We start from the raw sequence: 16,464 nt of genomic DNA, 5'->3' as shown, positions 1-16,464 counted from the left end.
CTATGGCCCCATACACAGAAAACGTTAAGAAATACACACATGCACACAAATACACATACAGTATTATAACTATAAATGACTTCTATAGAGTTATAGGACACAGGATCAATGTACAAAAGTCAATCATAGTGGGGCTGGGGATTTAGCTCAGTGGTTCTGGCGCCTGCCTCACAAGCACTAGGACCCCAGTTTGATCGCCAGTACCAAAAAATAAATAAATTAAAAAAAAAAACAAAAATCAATCATATTTCTGTACACTGGCAATTAGAAAAAAATCTATAACATCATTCAGAAGAGTAAAATACATAGGAATACATGTAACAGAAGTAGTATAAGATTTGTACACTGAAGTGTGTGTGAAATAAACCTGGTATGAGAACTTAAAAGAAAACCTAAATAAATGGGGAAGCATTCCTGTCCCCAGATTGAAAACCAAATGTTTATATGGCAACTCTGACCAAATTAATACATAAAGTAAACATAAAGCCTATCAAATTCCAACAGGTTTTTGTGAAGATACTGATGACATGATCCAAAAACTTATCAGTAAATGCAAATGAACCATAAAGCCAGAACAATTTTGTAAAAGGAGAACTGAGAACTTACACTTCCCCATTTCACAACTAACTACAAAGCTACAGTAATTACGACTGTGGTAGTGGCAACAGGAAAAACATTTAGATGAAGAAATCAGAACAGAGAGTCTAGAAATAAACCCTTAGGCTAATGGCCAACAGATTTTCAAAGAAAGTGCTAATATAATTTAATTGAGGAAAATGATATTACTTCAAGAAACAGTGCTAAAACTGGATATTATATGCAAAAGGATAAATTTAAACTCTCACTTCAAATAATACACAAAAATGTTCTCAAAATGAATTGTAGATCTAAAGGTAAGAGCTAAAAGTATGAAACTTCTAGAAGACAGAAAATGTTTATGACAATGTGTTAGGCAAAGTGTTCAATATGACACTAAAAGTACAGAACAAATTGATGAACTAGATTTCTAAAATTTAAGAAGTTTCATACTTCAAAAGACATAAGAAAATAAAAATATTTTCTGAGAAAATATATGCAAATTATGCATTTGATGAGTAGTATCCAGAAACACATATAATCTTACAACTCAATAAGACAGGATTAATAAATGTGCAAATGGTTCACACAGACATTTCATCAAAGGAGATACACAAATGGCTAATAGATAAAAAGATGATCAATATCATTAGTCATGAAGGAATGCAAAGCAAAACTACAGTGAGATACCACTGCACACCCACAAGGAGGGCTGTAATAACAAACACCAATGAGGATGCAGAAACACAGGAACCCTCAATTCACTGCTGATGGGTCTGCAAAATGGGGGCTCACTTGGGAAAACAAAGCAGTCTGGCAATTTCTTTAAAAAGTTAAACACAGACAATGGACATGGTGACACACACCTATAATTCCAGCACTCTGGGAGGCTAAGGCAAGAGGATTAAAAGTTTGAGCCCAGCCTGGGCAACTCAGTGATTAAGTGAGACCCTTACTCAAAACTGAAACTAAAAAAAAGTCTAGAGATGTATATAGCTCAGTACAAAGCTCCTGGATTCAATTCCCAGTAATACCCCCCCACCCTTAAAAAGCTAATAAGCATCCAGTTTCCAAATGATCCAGCATTCTACTCATGGGCATAAATGAAAATATAAAGCCGGGAGTGGTGGCACATGCATGTGATCCCAGCACACAGGAGGCTTAGGCAGGAGAATCAAAGCAAATTCAACGCCAGCCTAAAGTACATAGCAAGACCCTGTCTCAAAAATAAATGAATGAATGAAAATATACATCCACACAAAGGCTTGTCTATGAATGTTCATAACAGCATTACTCACACTAGCAACAAACTGGAAACAATCCAAATATCTATATCTATCAACTGATGAATGAATAAACAAAATGTGGTATACCCATACAATAGAATACTATTCAACAATAAAATATGAATGAACTATTAATACATGCTGTAACATGAAAGAACCTCAAAAACATGCTCAATGACAGAAGCCTGGGGCAAAAAACACTAAATATTTTATGACTTCACTATTTAGGCAAAGTGAATCTATAAAGACAAAAGCAGCTAAGTAGTGGCCTGGGCCTGGGTATGAAAGCAAGGACTGACTACAAACAGGTACAAGATGCCTTTCTGGGGTGATGGCAATATTCTAAAATTGTATTGTAATGACAGTTGTACAACTTTTACAAATTTTCCAAAAATCATCAAATTGCATGTATAATGTATGGGTACCACATATAGGTGGTGGTCATACTCTTGCAATTCCTGTAACCTACCTACCTTTCATGTGTTGTTCCAAAAGCAATTGCCAAATGTTTAAAGCCAACAGTCTTAAGGCTTGGATATGCTTACCAGAGGCCTATGGAAACTTTCACTAGATCCAAAAGCATGAACTTTTTTTGGGCGGGGAGGTTATTCATTGACACCACTGAGGATCAAGTCCAGGACCTTCACACTGAACCACATCCCCAGGCCTTCTTTTATTTTGAAACAAGATCTTGCTAAGTTTCCCAGGCTTGGCTCAAACTTGCAATCCGCCTGCCTCAGCTTCCCAAGGATTATAACCATGTACCATTGTGACCAGCTGCATGAATTGTTTTAAGGGAAGTAATATCCTGACCTTCAATTTTTACAAGTTTCCCTTTCTAAAACTGGTGTGAATGTGAACCAGCCTGCCTTCTCCTCAATGGCCCATCCCCCTTGCAGTAACAACTTTCCACATCTTCCCCAGAATTCCAAGCCACAGAAAACATCAATGCCAGTTCTAAGGAAGCAGCCTTTAACAAATAATGAAACTCCTTAAGCCTCCAGACTTGCCTGTTCTTCCCTGACTTACATATCTTTTTGTCAAATATGAGATGTGGATTTTAAAACAGGATATTCTGGTCCATGTTGGGACCAGACATGGATCATGACCAGCCAAAGCAGTACAGGTTAGTGGCCCTAACTCCTTTAAAAGGGATGGTTTTTCAGGACCAACAAAATTTTCAAACTTCACCAGAAAAAATTTCACCGGGAAAATTTTATGGGATTTTTTTTTTTTCAGATTCTGCATGCTTTATTTAATAAAAGTAGTGAAACTTTTTTTTTTTTGGAGACAAGAGTATATTGCCCAGGCTGGTCTCAAACTACTGGGCTCCAGTATTCTCCTGCTTCAGCCTCTTGAGTAGCTGGGACTACAGCTGCACATCACTTCACCATTCTGTAAAAAATTTTTATTTGGCCATATCATAAAATATTTATTTCAATTAGTCAACCTTTAACTCCCCTTATAATAAAATGTGTACTATTTTTTTTCTCCTAAGAAAAATTTAAAGGTACCACACAATTATTTTACATGATAGCCTTACAATGCATAAGGAGGTACAGCTTATCAAAATTCTGTTGGAAGAATACACACAAAAACGTTTGAAGATGACCAGTTTACATCTGAATAATCCTGACTAACCCATGCCCTAATTCCTAGTGGCTGAGCTCAGTTACTCAGCAAGGGGTACAAATCCTGAGTAAAAAGGGCCTTCAGACAATGGCAACATCACACGTGCCTGTGGGTAGAGCCAAGAGGGTGGGTCAGTCAGGTCGTACATCCCCTTCTCTCCCAGCTCTCTCAGGGGCCTCAAAAGCAAAGCTGCTTCATGATTGTGTTTGAAAAGGGATTTTCTGGCCCAATGGATCAACTCAAAAGATTCCCTTTCATCCAAGTAAAAGGGCTGGACTCATGGCCCTTTTACCACCAAATGAGAATGAAGGTATACACACACACACACACACACACACACACACACACACACACGCAAGCGCCATTCAATAATTTCTGCTTTTACCAAAATTCATCCTCAAGAGCAGCCTTTGCTCTGAACCTGTAGTAACATTTTAGCATAACATACATCTAGTTCTTTTCCAAATTACTTGAGAGGGGTGTATGCTGGTTAAACCACTATACTAATAAAGGTCACCTATCTGACCAAATTCCTCCTACAACATAATGAAATACTCTAGATTAATATTTAGAGGCTGATGTGCAAGACTGGGTAACAAGCAAGATAGAAATGATATTTTCCAAACAGGACCTAGACTCAAAATCCACTTGCATTCATCAAAGAGAGACCCCGGGCTTTCTCTCAGGATAAGACCATGGACTGTGTCTGATCCACAGACTATCAGATGGGATCTCAAACTCTGGTATGGACTCCATCACTCAGGATGTTGTTAATAACTCAGATACCCAGGCCTTCAGCTCCAAACCAGAACCTTCTGCAATTTGGAATACAGCCTCTGTTTTTTTAACAAGTTTCCAGGCAAGTCTGTTGTTCACTTAAGTCTGTGAACCAGCACTCAGAAAAGTCTAACAAAGTGTTTCCCAAATATCTGATTCATACAAATCATTTGCAGAGAATTCTTAGAACACAGAATCTAGGGCCCACTTAAAATAACTATTTTACGTAAGACTCCTGGCTGCAAATGGCAGAGACCCAATTCAAATTGACACGAGCGAGGCAGGAAGGAAAAACAATTTTTTGGATCATATTATTGAAAAGTCTGGAGGTTATTCTGACTTCCAGATACCCAAAGAATTTATCAATCATTGTGATCTCCTTTTCATCTAATCCTCTAGGCAAGGATGGCTCCTAATAGCATTGAGCTTATCCTGCACAACTCGGCACTGCTTTAGAAAGTGAGCACAGCCTAGCCTCTTTCCTACAGACCCAGCAGAAGACCTGTCTTCATGCTGATTGGACAGACATGTTCCTGAGCCCTCCCCTGCACCAATCACTGGAGCAGGAAGAAGGTCATGCTTGCAGCCAGATGCCTGCTGCTAAGGTATTTCTGTATCCAGACCCTAGGAGACAGAGCGCTCCATAATGGTGGGGTTTTTGTTTGTTGTGTTTTTTTCAGTTTCTTTTTCTTGTTTCTAAAAGTTCTTTCTAGAAAATATAAAACACATATAAAAATATAAAGAAGAAAATGAAAGCAATCCATAATCTCCCTAACAACTAACATTTTTAGACTCTTTGGAGCCAATAAAATAGGGTGCACTTGTAGTCACCGTTCTAGAGAAGCTGAGATGGGGAGAGCACTTGGGGCCATGAGTCAAGACCTGCCTGGGTAACATATCAAGACCCTGCCTCCAAACAAACAAACAAACAAACACAAATTTTAGTCTTTACACTCACCACTGTGTACACGAGCATTGATTTCCTGAACAGAATCCAGTTCTGTACAACAAAGCATTTCACTGAATCTTCACAACCCCCCCAAAAAGGAAAAAAGGACAAATATTTCAGTCATTTTCATGTTTGTTCAGCCAATACTGTTTGCCTCTCTTTTGTCATGAATTTATTCTTGCCTTTACCAAGGATGCCAATGGGTATTTCCTAAGAACAATATTCTTTCACTGACAGTGTAATTACCAAAACCAGGAAGTGACAGTTGTACAATACTGTTATCTCATGTACAGACATTATTCACTTTCAAGAGCAGGACTTTGTGTCTGAATCACATACATAGCCCGAGAGCCTAAAGAAAGTAGCATCCTACACAGAGCAGTCTCAGTAAATGAGTGGACTGCATAGTGGAAGAGCAGGAAAATCCCAAAAGGAAAACCCCCACAGGAATGATGAATGGTTGCCAGGCAGCCCAACCAGCAGAGGATCATCTGCTACTCCTGCAGCAGCAGCAAAGCTCCAAGCGCTAAGCCAGAGAACCCTAACTGTGAACAAGATCCCAGGGTGTTCACAGCCTGGCTTAAGAACCACTCTCCGAGGTTAGGATGTATTCAGGGATAGTGTGCTTGTCTAGCAGGAACAAGGTCTTAGGTTCAATCCCTAGCACTAGGGTAGGGAGGTATCACTCTCTGAGGAACGGATACAACCAGACACAACACATTTCCACAGAAGCTGCTGTCCAGATCTGTTTTGTTTTTTTGTTTTTGTTTTTGTTTTTGGTACTGGGGATCAAACTCAGGTCCTTGTGTTTGTGAGGCAGGCACCAGAACCACTAGCTAAATCCCCGGCCCCCAGATCTGTTCTTCGCGAGAAGGAAAGCACTGCATGCTGTGCTATGTATAGAGGGCCCTGCACAAGTCTTCATTGGTCCTAATGTCAATCTTGCCATTAACTTACAATCCTGGGGTGTGATCAGGGCCAGGACTACCCTGAGCCCTGACATTCCTCAATTTCCTCTCACCCTGCATCTCAAACAACAAATACACATTCAATGAATGAGTCCCTACAGCGTGTTATTCTCCCCCCAATGCAGGCAAAGAAACCAAAGCTCTAAGGGAAGTTAATTCACTCTGCCCAGGTGGCAGAACTTGTGAGGATTAGAGCTGGGATCAATTTCAAGCTTCTCATCTCCGAGACCTAGCTTCAACTACAGCGCGCTATGCAGGTTCCAGGAGGACAAATAAGGAGAATGCTAATAAGTACTTCCCGAGTGCTCACGACATATCTGGCTCAGACCAAACACTTCATGTAAATTTGGGGGGGGGTTGGGGGTTGAACTCAGGACCTTGTGCTGGTGGGCAGGTGGCATCTTTTTGTAAATATTTAATGTTCTAATTAATCACTACCTGAAAGAGGGATTTTTAGTATTCTCATTTGACAGGTAAGAAAAACAGAGCCCCTAGGAGGCGATGATTTCCAGCTAGCAAGTGGCAGAGCTTTGAATCCAGGCCATCAAGCTCATGTTCTTAACCACAACATGATATTGCTTCACATATAAGAGAGAAATGATATTCTACGCCAGGAAAGCAGAGAATTGGGCCTGTCTGGCTTTCCTGAGTCTCCTTTTAATGAGATCTGCATGTGTACATAGAGCAGGTGGAGTAGCCATGAATACTGTCCAGGCACTACTGGACAATAACTGGATGAGAAGTAGCCACCTGACCAAAGCTGGGACAATCAGATCCCCCGTCCTGAGATGTAGACAATCAGTTCCTGTGGCTGGGAACTAGAGACCCCAGAAGACATGGAGTTATGGAACAGCCAAGTGTCTACAGAAACCCAGAGAGGGAAGATAGCAGAGAAATAGAGGCAGAGATTAGAGATGGAGAAAGAAAATTGTGAGCCCTAGACCTACTGTTCCTGATGCTAGGAAACAAGGCCTTTTTCATGTTTCAGGAAGCTCCTCAAAATTCCTTTAGGATCAGATGACATTGATTTTTGAAACTTTCAAGCTAAAAATCCTAGGCTAACCTCTCTAGCCTAGAGGGAGCTAAACCTGGCTCCCTCTCTCAAGTCATCTCCTGCCACTCTCTTCTCTTTCCCTGCCCTCCAGTGACATTACCTTACTTGTACTTTTTAGAACAAGCTCTGCAAGCTCCAGCCTCAGGGCCTTTGCATGTGCTAGTCTATCTGGAATGTTCTTTCCCCAAGGCTCCTTGTCCTCACACCTTCACCTAAACACCACCTCTTCAGGGTCCTGTCCTGACCACCTATACCAAACAGCACCTCAGTTGACACTTCCCCTGACCAATCTTCTTCACAGCACATCTCACTACTCCCCATGACATTATCTGTTCAGCATCCACCTCCTTTCTAGAATGTCAGCTCCAAGAGCACAGGAACTGTGTCTGTCCTGAACCCTGCTGCAGACCTAGTGCTAAGGTGTTGTGCTGCAGGTAGGTCTCAGGAAGTATCTGAGGAATGATACCAGCCCACACATCTCCTGGGACTTTATCCCGGCTCTGTGTTTACTATGTGCTAACCACTCTTCCAAGGACTTCACATTGGTTGATTAATCTTCACAAAAACCTAGGCTAAGTGCTATCATTACCCCATTTGACAGATGAAACTGAAGCAGAGAGATTTAGTTATTTGCCCCAGTCCAACCTGCCAGAAAGGAGAGCTCAGACATGAAGCCATGAGTTTGGCTTCTGGCCTCATCACCTTTAGGTGGTCAACCAGTGTCACCAAGGGAGCAGCAGCTCTGAGGCTGCTCCTCCAGGCCATGGCTCACTGTGCTGCCTCCTTGACAAGCAGCTTTTTTCTTCCACATTAATTAATAGCCTATATCCCTGCCCACTGCTGCTTACACTCAAGCTGTCATGTTTGATGCCACCTTCTTCCCTTGTACAGCCCAGTCATGGAGGCTTCATGACACTGCCACTGCCCGCTTAAGGGGACTCAGAAACACTCTGATGCCCGGTTAATCAGGTCTCCATGGAGGGGGCCCTGCAGGCTAAAATATGTGAGACATCCTCTCCTGCCAGCGCCCCCCACTGGCATTTAATGCAGTCAGGAAGTTCTGGCCCAGACAAAGGGGCAAGGTACAGGCTGAAACCCACAAGCGTAGCACAGGAACAATAAAAAAATGACTGTTCTTTATAGATAAAAGGAAGATCTGTCAAAACATTACAGCAAGGTTGCTGAAAATATATTACAAATAAGGAGTATGGTATTAAATAAATTCACAATAGTCCACCAAGCTGCAAGATGTCCAGGGAGCACCACTACCTCTTTGTGCTTCGGTGCCCCGACCATGAGCGCAAACATTACCAAACTTGCTTCACTGAGTTGGGCCAGAAGACTGAAAGGGAAACATTAAAACAGAGACCATGGCCTGGCTCTTTTTATGCTTTTCAAAATAGTAGAAAAAGGATGGATTTTTCAGCCAACAGTAGGTAGTACAGGAACAATTGATTATTGGTGGATTTGATCTTTATCTCAATCTAATGCCAACTGGATATTAAAAAAAAATGAAGCCAATGAAGAAAAGCAGCAGGAGCAGCAGCCATAGATCTAGGGTGTGGCTTGGTGGTAGAGCACTTGTCTGGCATATGCGAGGCCCTGCATTCAATCTTTAGCACCACAAAAAAAAAAAAAAAAAAAAAAAAAAATAAAAAAAAAAAAAAAAAAAAAAAAAAAAAAAAAAAGAAAGGAGAAGGAAAAGAAAAAGCCATAAACTATACACATATTGCCAAAAAGAAAACATAGTATTTTTCTCATCCTAAATTAAAGACCAAAGGATAGATAAAAGTAAAACATATACCACAAAGGAAAAATAGGTCTAACAACATAAAAATTAAAAAGGCTCATTTGTTTAATAATATAAAAAAACTAAAAGATAAAAACAAGCAGGGCCGGGCATTTAGCTCAGTGGTGCTCACCACCTGCCTCGTAAGCTCAAGGTCCTGAGTTCGATCCCTGGTACCAAACAATACAAAACAACCTACTAGAAATATAACATTAACAAAATGATTCATATCTTCAATATGTAAAGATCTATATAAATCAATAAGAAAAAATTTCTATCAGAAAAGCAGGCAATTACTAAAGAAATATACATGATTAATAAACATAAAAAATATAATAAACCTTACCAGAAATGAAATAAATGAAAATTATTCAGGGTTGGTTTTGGGTCATCAAAGTAGTAAAGATTAAGAAGCATTGTGAGCCCAGTGTTAGTGAGGATCTAGGAAAATCTGGACTTCAAGCTAACTGGACTGAATACTAATAGAAACTTTCTAGAATATAAGTCAGTAATAGATCTTTCAAATTTCTCATACCAAACAGGTGTGGTGGGACAGTTCTCTGCATGCTGAGGTAGGAGGATCCCTACAAGTTTGAGGCCAACTTGGATTACAGTGAGTTCTAGGCCAGCCTGAACTACATGGTAAGACCCTAACTTAAAAAACAAACAAACAGGGCCGGGGATTTGTCTTTGTGGTTCCGCCGCCTGCCTTGCAAGTGGAAGGACCTGAGTTCAATACCCGGGACCAAAAAACAAACAAACAAAATTTGTTATACACTTTGTTTCAGTTTATTGTCCTAAGAAAAATCTCAGATGCAGCTGGGCATAGTGGCATATGCCTTTAAGCACTCAGAAGGCTGAGGCATGAAGATTGCTGTGAATTTGAGGAAAGCCTGAACTACATAGCAAGACCCTGTCTCAATACACAAACAAACAAAAGAAATCTAAGATGCAAAGAAAGGCTTGGGTTTTTTGTTTTTGCTTTGTTTTTTTTTTTTCGCGTTTTGGTTTTTGGTGACACTAAGGATTGAACCCAGTGCTTCTGCACTGAACTATTATCCTAGCCCTTTATTTTTTATTTTTAAGAGAAGATCTCACTAAATTCATGCTAAACTGCCCAGCCTGGGTTCAAACTTGCAATCCTTCTGCCTCAGCCTCCTAGAGTACTGGAATTACACAGGCATGAGCCACCATACCCTGAAATTAAGGTTTTTGTGTGTGATACTGAGTTATAATAATGAAAAGAGGGAACAACCAGTACATCCAATGATAAGGCATTAATAGAATGGTACACTGTGCAGTCATTAAAATCAGTGCCATGGACCTTGACCCACTGCCATAGAGAATCTCCAAAGCAGTCTATTAAAAGGAAGAACAATCTACCAAACAACTAGAGAGCACATCTGTAAAACAAACAGCTACACACACGAACATGTAATAAAAATAGTTAACACATGAGGACTTAACACTTGTCAGGCACTACTCTTTTACATACATTATGACAGTTATTGTCCTTATAGGCCTATCAGATGGAGCTTATCACCATCATTTTACAAACTGGAAAATGGAGGCACAGAGACAAACAGCCAAGTTCACAGTCAGTACACAGCAAAACTAGGATTTGATCTCAGGGACTCTGGCTCTTAAACACAATCCAGTGCACATACAAAGACCTGGAAGAGTGTACTTAACATCGCTCTGGACAGGAAGTAGGGGGAAGGCTAGCCACAGGATCAAGATGGTGAAGAGAAGATGTCCAGGCTTTGCATATCGCTCCACAGCTTACAACCAGCCTGTGGCTTCTGTACATTTTAAATAAAGATAATATAAAAATCCTTGCTAGCCTTTCCTGGCTCACACTGGTAGAAAGAAACATTGGTGTCGGGGATTTTAGCTCAGTGGTTCTGGCGCCTGCCTCGCAAGTACAAGGTCCCTAATTCTACTCCTAGTACCAAAAAAAAAAAAAGAGAGAGAGAGAGAAGAAACATTGGTCACTGGGGTGATTATTCTCTGAGGACTGCTATTTGGGCTGTACATACTCTATTGCTTAATAAGCTCTGTTTGTTCCAGACTCAGCTATTCATCTATTGAAAAGAAGGACACCTAGCATCTATGGAGGGCCCTTAGACAGCCCCTCTGGGGAGCATCCCTGACTGCCAACTATTACACCCCACCTCTTCCACAGGAAGAAGCTAGAGAGCAGTTATTGCCCATTTTCCCTTAAAGGCATTTCGGGGTGCCTCTTTAGAAGAGGGAATTGGTAGTAGGCAGGGCAGGCAGCTAGGTACAAACTAGGCCCAAGATGGAGTCGGGATGTTTCAGGGGAGGTCAAGATAAGACAAAGCCTGAAACAAAGGGCTGACAAGAACCAGGTCCCAAGATGGAGACACAATGGCTAGGGCTGAATTTCTATCTGCTCATCTCTACTTGAACTGTTTGTAACCTCACAGGTTGACCTCAGCCTGGTACAGAATGCTCTGAGATGTGGTCATTTTCTTGTATAAAAACCCCTAGACAAAGTTCCCATAGCAACCCACCTTCGAGCACCCTCCTCCTTTCAGAGGCTTTCCTCTAATAAGCCTTTCCTCCTACTTGCTGAAGAAAAGAAAAGACAAGACAAATCCTTGCTGTGAGACCTAAATGTAAGCAGAAGCAGGGATGGCAGTTTTCAGTACCCCCAAGGAAAGAACAGGGCACAGAGAGAAGCGGGACCAAACTCAAGGACACTCTTTAAAGGACCCACATACCACACAGGACACAGCCTATGGGAGGGGAGTTCCCTTTACTTGCTGAGCACTGAAGAAGGCGATAAGGAGGACTTGATGGGTGAGAAGACTTTCAGCCGATCAGTTAAGCAGGCTCAGAAGCTCAAAGTCAGGGCCCTGTACCTTATCTGGGCCACGTGTAAAGTTACGTGCATGTCAGCAATAGAAAAGTCCCTGTTTTCTGCCCTGTACTAAATACTGTAATAAAAGGCGGGTCAGGATCTAGGTCAGTCAGGATGGTGGAAAGGCCACAAATGTAGAGCTCTGCATTCGCTTTGGGGTCATACGTAGGATACAGACACCTAGCTACTCCTGCACAGATGGCAACAACATCACGCGCTGTGGTTGGAGGGAGGGAGAAAAAGGGAACAAGGTCAGACTGTGTATTGGGCCAACAAACTTCCAACTTCAGCCCTGATAAGCTGCATGACGATGATCAAGGGCCTCACCTCTCTGGGCCTCAGTTTCCTCAGCTGCAAAATGTGAAACAAGAGTCTACCGATCATGTGTGTTGGGTAGAAAACATAAACACGTCAACTCCTATAAAAGGGGACCACAAAACGTGCAGACCAAAGCCACAGCCCTCTGGAAAACCCTTCGCCCTGTTTACCACCCACCCTCAATCCCTTGATCCCTTGGCCAGTTCTGTTGGGCCACACACTTCTGTCCAGCAACACCACCACCACTACCACTCTGATCAAACACCATACCTCCTTCCTCATCTGGACCAGGCTGCCTCTCCCAGCACCCTACTTTCACCTCTTCAACCTATGCCTCCCTCGGTGACCAAAGGTAAGGAGAAAGATGACACTAAGAACCAACTCCACACTTCCAGGCTCTCCCCCTGCCCACCCTTCAGTGGCAGGCTCTGAGGTGCCCGCACACTGGCTACTTTGCTGTTCCTGGACACACAGAGCTGACTCTGGCCCCAGGACCTTGTACTTGTTCCTTCTGCCAAGAAAGCTCTTCCCCATGTCTTTCACAAGGCCAGCACCTTTGTACTATTCCAGGCTCAGCTGATGTGTCACTATCCAAAGAAGCTTTCCCTCAGTCATCCCAGTTAGCCTCCCACAGCCCCTTCCACCTGCCAGGTGTGTCTCTCTCACCATTCTGCTTTAATGACTTCACAGTATTATTCACCCCCCTCCAAAATTATCTTATTAACTTGTTTACTTCTTTCTTGTCTGTGTCCTTCAACTTGAACATACATCGCAGGACAGGTCTTCTCAGGCTCTGTCCCCAGCCCCTGAAACATATGTAATATTCCATAAATGCTGAATGAGTAAGTCAGCAATTGAATGAATTAATGAACTGCACATCATCACACATCAAATATTCTCCCAGAGGGAATAAATGTGTTGTAATCTCCAGAAGCCAAGAGGCCCTTAGATATAATGCAATATAATGCGTAACTGATCCCAACGCATCCAAATGATTTCAAGTATGCTATTGCTCTCAAGAATTTATGAGCCAGACAACAGTGGCTGGGGTCAGAGTTCGCCCCAGGCCAGGCTACTAGAAGAACTAGCTTCTGCAATGGAGCAGAGCCCTTCATTGTTCTTTTGTCTAGGAATGGAGGGTCAGATCAGAAGAAAGGCTTAAAAGCCCTTGCCCTAATCATAAAGAATTAATCCTCTGTTGCAGAGCAGGAACTCTGCAAAGACTGTAGAGTCTGAAAATACATGGCTGGGGAAAAAAAGAAAGTGAGAAAAAACAAATGTCAACAGCCTAAAGTCATCTCTCCTTGGTTACGCTACTGGACAAACATGCACAGGCCCCACTTGGGTAAAGGCAAGGATTGAAGCAACGGTGCTCACAGTGAGGAAGCTGGGGACAGTTTCTTTCCTACCCAGGCAAGGACAGGTGAGCATTAGCAGAGATTAGTAAATACAAAATGAATGGACACACAACCAGACAAGAAAAATACCAGCAGATTAGGAATCCGTGATCCAATCCTTCAATGCTTTTTTTTTTTTTGGTTCTGGGGACTGAACTTGAGACCTTGCGCTTCTGAGGCAGGCGGCAGAACCACTGAGCTAAATCCCTAGCCCACTCATTTCTAATATAAACAAAAGTTCAAAAGAGTCAGTAAGTACCCTCCAGGTAACTGAATAATAGATGAGGAGAAGTTTCTCTCTAGAGGAATATTTCAGCTAATAGATGAAGAGGGCATAGAATTACACTGTCACAATTTTGTAAACCTCAGATGACATCATGGATCTAGGCAATAGTCACCCATGGTCACTAACACTCCAGAACCCAAAGACAGTGGGCTCACCTCTTAATGGACATAAGCACACATACAGCAACCAACACAAGGAGGCCCTACCCTCCCTGCCACTTACAAAGGAAACATGGACAGAATGAGTTACAAACCACAGCAGGGACACAGGCAGCTGTGTGACCAGATCTGATCATATACAGTGCAAATGGCACAGCTTTTCTCAACATACTATGAGAAAAAAGAAGGGGAGAGACCACAGACTAAATAAAATTTAACACAAACTGGGAATGGTGGCGCACGCCTGTAATCCTAGCACTGAGGAGGCTGAGGCAGAAGGATCACCAAGAGTTCAAGGTCAGCCTGAGGTACATAGCGAGATACTGTCTCAAAACAAAAAACAAGACTTAACAGACATGTGACCTTGGGACCTTGTAGGATGTTGACTAGGAACAAATCAATCCTCAAATGATATTTACAAGCACTGAAGTGTTAACAGTGACTGGACACTGAAGGAGGTATGGGATTATTCACTATTCTAATCATGACAATAGTCTTTCATTATATCTTTAAAAATCCTTATTTTTACAGACACATGCTGAACTATTTATTTAGCTTTAAAATGCAACGGAAGGGCTGGGGATTTAGCTCAGTGGTTCAGTGGCCTGCCTTGCAAGCGCAAGGACCAGAGTTCAATCCCCGGTACCAAAAAAACAAACCATAAAAAAACAACAACAACAACAAAAAAATGCAATGGAAGATAAGGTGTAGTCCTAAGTTAACAACACCTGAAGCTATTTATCCATTTTGAAAGGTGTCTAAGAGTGAACAGAAGTGGAGGGGGGACTCTGAGAGGACAGCCCATGATTTCTTTCACCACCAAGTGCCAGTGAGAAGATCATGTTCCTCTCCTGCTCAGAACCCTCCCAGGGCTCCACCTCCCTCTGTGCAGGGCCAGAAGTCTTCCCTGTGGCCCTCAAGTTCTCTTACAGTCTTCCTCCCTCACCTCTCTACTCTCACTGCCCAGGATGCTCCAGCTCTGAGGAACTCCAAAGTCCTGCTAGAGCCTTCATGCTGGTGCTTCTCTCTGCCTCAAACCCTCAGAAATACACCTCCTCTCTGGACGAAAGGCATCATTGCACTACTACCTTAAATTCATTCTCAAAGGCCTAGAGTTTAAGTTAACAAGGTGGCTAAGCAGGTTAGACATCTACAACCTAATTAAAGAAGGCTATCAATAAAAATAACAATTTGGTGAGGGAACTAGAAACAAAGGGAATGCACATCAGTTAATACCCTGGCCAAATACATTTTGGTACTCCCACACCACCATGTGTTGTTACACAGCCATTAAAAAGAGCAGATTTTGGCTGGAAGGTACAACTCATTGATAGAATGCTTGCCTAGCAAGCTCAAGGCCCTGGTTTTAATGCCCAGCTCCCAGGGCACAGAGAAGACAAGTACTGGGCCCAGATATCAGGCAGTATTGGGACTCAGACATTACATGAAGTGGCTTCTCCCCAGTTCAATCCCAAAACTACTGCGTATGGAGCTCAGAGGACAGTTATTTGTCATGGAAGCAGCTTTTCTACCACCCTGCACATTATTAAAATGGCATCAAGGCCAGGGATTTAGCTCAGTGGTGCCACTGTCTGCCTCGCAAGCTCAAGGTCCCGAGTCTGATCCCTGGTACCATAAATAAATAAATACATACATACATACAATGGCATCAGGCCCGAAGAGTGACAACGTGTGACAGGGCAGCACCAAGTCCATGGGCACCTCAGTGCTTCATGATGCTGGGAGAAATCTGAAAGGGTCACTGACCTCACTCCCCTAGCTTGGGGAAGCCCTACCCAGGATATTTTTACAGAATCAATTGCTGATACCAGGAGCCAGAAACAGATGAGAACGTGTCAGCTATTACACAGTCAGGCTCTTTGAGCTCACCATTTAATTAAAACCTGCTCAGCCTGAGAGCAAGAATTATTGCCTATTAAAGCAAGGGAGACCGATAAACTTTGCCTTTCCAAGGCATCCACTGGCCTCCCTGCTGCAGGAATGCCCAGACAAAGTAAGCTTCGGTGGCAGGTGTGTCCTGGGAGTGTTATCTACAAATCCTTCTCCACCTCGATGAACCTGACATCGTCCATACTCTCTGGTGCCAAGGCATTCTGTGCCATTCCTATGCTCCCAGATGAACCATTCCTAGGGCCAGGGATGTACAGCTTGAGGGACTGAAGGACAGGAAGCCAGGGGGATTGTCGCTGCACACAGCCTCCAGAGAACTGCTGGATGACCACAGTAAAGTATGTGGCATGCCACCCCACCCATTGCCACAGGCTCCTGGGTATGCTGACATTCTGCTCAAACCCCAATGGGCCAGCCAGCTACCCATCCTCAGACAACAGGGTGCCTGATATCATAAATTCATTCACAGAATAATT

The 16,464-nt window shown here is 42.6% G+C and overlaps 1 protein-coding gene across 1 annotated transcript in view; it reads right to left on the bottom strand.

Moving 5' to 3' along the window:
* Sipa1l3 (signal induced proliferation associated 1 like 3) overlaps positions 1–16,464 on the bottom strand; it is a 220,383-nt gene that overhangs the window by 186,407 nt on the left and 17,512 nt on the right. The window lies entirely within an intron of this gene.

The sequence above is a fragment of the Fukomys damarensis genome, unplaced genomic scaffold (genome assembly GCF_012274545.1).
Source record: "Fukomys damarensis isolate Sample0158 unplaced genomic scaffold, DMR_v1.0_HiC HiC_scaffold_19, whole genome shotgun sequence".
NCBI classification, from domain to species: domain Eukaryota; kingdom Metazoa; phylum Chordata; class Mammalia; order Rodentia; family Bathyergidae; genus Fukomys; species Fukomys damarensis.
The sequence above is the reverse complement of the archived record's forward strand: the minus strand, read 5'-3'. Positions and strand labels throughout refer to the sequence as shown.